The sequence below is a fragment of the Arachis duranensis genome, chromosome 8 (assembly GCF_000817695.3).
Source record: "Arachis duranensis cultivar V14167 chromosome 8, aradu.V14167.gnm2.J7QH, whole genome shotgun sequence".
In the NCBI taxonomy this organism is placed as follows: domain Eukaryota; kingdom Viridiplantae; phylum Streptophyta; class Magnoliopsida; order Fabales; family Fabaceae; genus Arachis; species Arachis duranensis.
The window spans coordinates 1,154,450-1,161,323 of record NC_029779.3 but is presented as its reverse complement, the minus strand read 5'-3'; positions in this window follow the sequence as shown (position 1 = coordinate 1,161,323).

The window sequence follows — 6,874 nt, the reverse complement described above, 5'->3', positions numbered from 1 at the left end:
GCATGAGTCTCTAAACTCCATTGTTGGGGGTGAGGAGCTCTGCAGCGTCTCAATGAATTAATGCAATTGTTTCTATTTCATTCAAATGTGTGTGTGTTCCTATCTAAGATGTTCATTCGCGCTTAATTGTGAAGGAGGTGATGATCCGTGACACTCATCACCTTCCTCAATCCATGAACGTGTGCCTGACAAACACCTCCGTTCTACATCAGACTGAATGAGCATCTCTTAGCTTCTTTAATCAGAATCTTCGTGGTATAAGCTAGAATTGATGGCGGCTATTCTTGAGGATCCGGAAAGTCTAAACCTTGTCTGTGGTATTCCGAGTAGGATTCAAGGATTGAATAGCTGTGACGAGCTTCAAACTCGCGATTGCTGGGCGTGATGACAAACGCAAAAGGATCAATGGATCCTATTCCAACATGATCGAGAACCGACAGCTGATTAGCCGTGCTGTGACAGAGCATCTGGAACGTTTTCACTGAGAGGATGGGAAGTAGCCACTGACAATGGTGACACCCTACATACAGCTTGCCATGGATGGAACTTTACAAACAATTGAGTTGAATATTACATTGCAGAAATTCAGAGGACAAAGCATCTCCAAAACTCCAACAGATTCTCCATTAATAAAGTAACAATTTCTTATTCCAAATACTTTGACTTCTTACAATTAAATCCAATTAATCTTATTGACGTCCTGACTAAGATTAATAAAATAAACATAGTCCGCTTCAAACCAATAGTCTCCGTGGGATCGACCCTTACTCACGTAAGGTATTACTTGGACGACTCAGTGCACTTGCTGGTTAGTTGTGTGGATTGCAAAAAGTGTTATTGCAATTTTGTGCACCAGGTAGCAATGACAAGTATCACAAGAGACTGTATAATGAGTACGCGGAGAGGCAGTGCTAGTGGCTAGTGGCTAGTGCCTAGTGTTTAAAAACATCAGGAGCTGCTGCGCCTGCGGGTGAAGGTTGAATTTTTCGTTGTGCAATGGGTGTTTACGTCGAGGTGAAAAACCTTTTTGTTAGCTTCATCGGAGGAGTGGGTTACATTCTTCCCCCATTTTGTGCATACGGCGATAACTGTTCACGAGGTTGGCATATTTCTCCGTCAAATCCTCGACAACATTGAAGTTGTAGTCGTATACGTAGGCTTCCACATTGGCACGCAGTGCATGGATCGAAGTCTTGCAGCATCCTCTATGCTGGTTTCATCATAGAAGGTTATCCGTCTGAACTGGACCAAAGGCTCCAGATATGGTGGAGGCACGATGAAGGTGAGGTGGCAGTAACATGTGTAACCATTGCGGAAGGTTTTTGTCACGATGCGGTACAACGGTGGTGGAATGTCAAGCTTCTCACAAGCCTCAGTGAGCATTTTCCTCATGCTGAAGTTGAGTAAGAATTGCTGGATGGGTTTTTGCGGGGCAAGATCATCGGCTACAAAACAAAGGATCCGTGACGTGGTGGTACCAGAGGAATGTTATTGGAGTAGCATGTAAAGTAGCTTAGGTACCCGAGGAACTTACGTCGTAGATAATGTGGAAGGGCTAGTGTTTGCTCTTGTTGAAAGCGCACATGCAGAGCTCACAAGGCAAGATGTTGCTTCTGTCGGTAATGGTCTTGTTGAACTGGTTTGGGTGCATCCTCGTTGTTAATTTGTGTAACACCAAGATCGTAGTCCTCATCACCGAAAAAGAGAACCCAGGCCTTGTCAGCGTTGTTGAGAGTTGTGAACTTGCACCATGATGAATTATTGAAGTCATGGATCATCTCTTTAAGCTCGTTGATGGAGTTGTAAATCCCAGGGACCAAGCCGGCGAAGACGCAATAGTAGTCGGGAGAGGCCATGGAAGTGTCCATTTTGGCGTTGGTTTTATGTGTTGTGTATGCTGGGATTCGGTTCTTCAAACTGCGACTTATGTAGGAGTTTCAAGTATGGACACTGTTACGGTCAACATTGATTAGTAGAGTGTAGGGTTTACATATGGGCAGTGATGTAAATGTCACGAATAGGGAATAAGAATCTCATACCATTCTCTGAAAGGGAACCATTATTTCACTATGACCGATATATGTAATGGTGCACAATAGTTCGCATTAATGTGAAAAATGACAATTGTGGTTACTTTAAGTTTATTTATGGAAGAATGTGATGTTAGAAATTTGTGCACTCTTTTAATTAGTTCGGTAAAGTAGCTTCAATGAATAGTGTAATTGGCGTGTGATGTATAAAGGATGTGGTTGAATTTTTTTAAGTTTGATCGGAAGTAATTGTTTTATGATGTACACAAGTTTATGTTAATGTATTCCGCTTTTAGAGTATTTTTGTTTTCCAAGCAACTCAAATATATAGGTAATTAGATATTTAAAGTTAATAGGTAAACATTTTAAATCATACAAAAAAAGAAGGTATGATATGAAAATTGAAAATCTATTAAAATGGACGAACTTCCGTATAAAAACTAAACATTATTAGAGCGGAAACAAGTATTAATTTATTTAATTTTTTAAATTTATATTACTTTAAAGTTATAATGTAATGGACGCACTTCGTACTCTCCTAATAAAAAAAATGACTCGATGAATATATTTTTTTTGTCTAACAAAACATGACCTAATAACACTAAAATTTAATTTAAAAATCATAGATAAATAAAATAAGTTATAAACGCAGACACAAAATTTAACTTTTTTGTTATGTGGTACACTAAAAATATAATATAATAAATCATATTATTGTCATGCATAATAACATATAATTCAATATTTTTATTTTAATCTGATTAAACAAAAAGGACTAATATTATTAAGTTTAATTTTTAACTTTTATCATGAATAAAGATGGAAGTTTGTACATATTAGATAATAAAAAATATTCATAATAAAAGAACTTAAATTTAATTCTTTATTGTGTCTATAGGAGTGTAGATAATTTTAGTTAAAAATTATGACAATTTTTCTATTTATTTTTAAAGTAGTGTTCATCACTTTTGAGTATAATAATTAAAAAAATAAAAAAAAATTAGCAATTAAAGTTATGCAAGAAAAAGAGTTCTTTATATTTAATTTTTATATTTGCTTCGAATTAAATAAGATTGAGAAAATAAATAAACTAACAACGGTTATAAATTTTTTTATCTTGATTGTTATGCATAATAACAATGCAATGATTTTAGTATTATACTTACATTAATAAAAATTTCTTTATTCTATACCTTAAAAAAATTAAATAACTTATAGAATGTTTATTTTTAATTTTTATTTAATAATAATTTATTCTTTATTATTTGTTATATTTTATGTTAAATTTAAAATTTAAAAGAACATAAAAATTAATTTCATAAAGATATTAGAAAAAAATAACTAGTTGCTATTCTGTTTTGAAATTAAATGAACCTGTAAGAAAACCTTAAACATTTTCAGGAGATTGTCTACTATGCTGAAACCCATGATTCTGGTCTGTTTACGTATTCGGTTACGGATTTGTTTTGCTCGTTGGATGATGTCTTCAAACCACCTGACCTTCAGGAGGTTCCTGGTGAAGAAGGCAACAATGCTATGCCACCCGAGCTGCGGATGAAGTCGGTTGATCCTGAGGTACCCAATATATTGCAATTCCCCTAAATTGATTATCCTATTGAAGTCCCGATATTCTTACTATCATGTACAATATATTTTCAAATTAACTTAGGGAATCATTTATAACGCTTGGTTCTAGAACTGTTTCCTGATAATCAGATAATAGCGGCACAAGAATCACACACGACGATGATGACGACGGATTAGGTTGAAGATAGAAGAAAGGTTGCCGCTCTTGTCAATGTCGTACTGAACTTGTCTTAGGTACCCTAGTACTCATTAGTGTTTGAAAGTGGTTCATTGTAGTTGCAAAAAAGGTAGACGGAATACCACATACTGTCATATAATCTGACCCCATGAAATGTGGCTTGCGTTAACATTGGGTCACACAGATATGGCAAGGGAGTTTGTGTTGAGTTTTTTTCATGTTAAATACATCACCCAATGTGACTTGATTCTAGGCCCATGTAGATTCTGTTCACGAAAAGTTTTTAAGACCCCATTTCGGCCACATTCTCCCGATCGGGGGTCAAAATTGCTATATTTTTTGGAAGGTCATGCTGATCGTGTATATTGATCATTTTTGTTACTATGCAGAGCATAAATCTGAAGCTGGATGGGCTATATGGTCACATTGCAATGGTGGAGTCAAAGGCGACAACCTTGGAGGGGGTGCTTCTTAACATATTAGACTTGGTCCAATGACAGCACAAGAAGAACGATAGGATAGTGATGGTCCCCAACTTACAGAGCTTCAAGATGTACTTCATGCCAACTTTAGGCATGGGGTTGTCAAGGGAAGAGACCAAACTTACTGCATACATCTTCTCCCAGAAGGAAGAAGATCCTTTAGTTCACCTTGGGTAAGAAAGTTTTTTATTGGAATTGTCCTCATCGTGTTAAAGGAGCATAAGAATATTTTAATCCCAACTATCCTAATAGTGTCAAAAGAGCATAAGAATATTTCTTTGGGGTCAATCTAACATTAAGATAAACACATCGAATTAGTGACAATATGATGTAAAATCTATTAACAAAGTAAAAAGAATATGTCATTAAATTGTTAAAATGAATTACTATTTTGACCTAAAAAAAGCATCAAAAACACTGACTATACTTGTTTTTTAAGATTCAACTTGAAACTTCCCAATTCCCTGGTGTTTGACATCAAGTGTAGGATTGAATTAAAATTCAAACAAACTCTTCACACAAATAACGGTCCTTTTTACAGCATTCATTCCAGTCATAAATCTGTTAAGCGTGGTTGTTATACTCCTTTCTAAGTCCAACTGTTTAGCGTTGCAGGAAAGAGTACATAAGTCGATCATTTGAGTGTAACAATTTTTTCTGTTGCAGGGAGGTGCTATATGAGTTGGCTGGTTTCGAGGTGGTACGTGGGATCTTCATCTCTCTAGCTCCTCCATACACCCAGACGTGAGTAACCAAAACATGGCACTGTTAGTTGTTAGCTTCATTTATTTATACATGCGTAGTGCTCATTCAAACCGCGACTAGCATGACAAGCCTTGATGTTGCTTTCGCAAGTCATTAATACCACTGCCATGATTGCATCTTTAATATCTGGCAAAAGCATGGCTCCTGTGGTTTGGTACTTTCCGTCTAACTTTGCGAGAGATGTACTTTGTGATGCGCCTATATCAAAATTGAAGAAAAGTTACGAGGGTTGGTGGATGCAAGAGACAAATGCACTTGAGCATGTAAAGTTTCCTTACCGAAATTATTGTTAACAATGACTTCATGTTAATTATATCCTTAAAAAATCTTATGTCATTGGCACCTTCACCCTTCTGGTACAGGTATTTGTGCCGATCTTGGAGGTAGTGGATTCATGGTACATAATGCTGCTAGACATCAAGGAAGCAAAAAAAAATGTGTTGGATGTGTCTAGGACCCCAGAGAGCGTTGTCAGAAGAGAGGCAAATATGAACAAGATAGTAAGAATTCTAAATTCTAACTATTAGTTAGCATTTGGCTTTAGTTGAAAACCACAGACAAAAACAACAAAGACTGGTATTTTTATATAGTGTGATTCACTCAGAAAGATGTTTGTCCATAATAGGAACATTATGAATTTTCTGCATGCCTCCCCATACCTAACCAATTGGAGGTGATTATCTGTACCCAGAAGGACTTCCCAATGACTTGGAAAGGTTTGTTTTTTATTTAGCCGCCTATGTTGTCATGCTAGGATGTGGGGGTATTAAAAAAGAATCAGTGTATGCTGACTGAAACTGAAGTGAAACTAAAATTGTTTTAAATAGACCAATTTTATGATGTGAAATAATTAACTAAACCTAAGCGCATATATGAAGAACTATTTTCAGAGTGTTGTTTGCCTGTAAACTTATTGACATTGCTTTCTGATTTCATTTTAATTGACTATTAGGTTTTTGCATCTGTCTCTATTTTAACTGCAAAATAACTGATGTTCATAATTAATGGGTTTCTTTTTATGCACCATCCTCTGTTGTCATGCTACAATGTAGGGGTCTTTCAAAAAAATCACGGTGGTCAAAATAAAACTGAGACAAAACTCAAACTGTTTTAAATAGAAAACTTTTTCAAAGTGGAAAATTTACCTAAAACTAAATGTCAATCCCTCTTTTTGTAGTGTAGTGTGCCTTTGAACCAAATAGTTCTGCTTTCTAATTTTGTTTTAATTAACTATCACCATTTCGCCTTTCTCTGTTTTCACTACATAATAACTAGGTTTCATAATGATGATAATTTTCTATTTGGAAATGCAACGTCATGGATAATTGATTGTGGAAATAAATTGGGTGCCCCTAGCTTAAAGTCATCGAAAATGAATCATGTCGTCTATAAAATGCCTGTAATTTAACATAGCTCTTCAACCTTTGTCCCATGTTGTTAACTCATTTGGTATGCTTGTGGCAGTCTGGAATCCGGGATCTGGTGCTTGTTCTGGTTGCAGCATAAGGGAGGCTTCTCCTCACATATCTTCAACCACATGGTAATTAAAACTCAGTGATTATCCTACTTTACGTGAAACTGCTACGTAATACATCATGTTACATGTCATTTGCATTAGCAAAACAAGTCAAACAGAAAACCTTCAATCTGATTTAAGTACCTGAGAGACCACTTATTTTGTCTACCTTTTTAGGAAAATTCTGACTATGTGTGCATAAGAACAGCATTGCATATCGTTCAGTCGAAAACTAACCAGCATCATGGTTATGTTAGCACTAAGGCTGACATGGTTTGGCACTGAATCACAAGTACCAACGACTAGCAGGAGATGA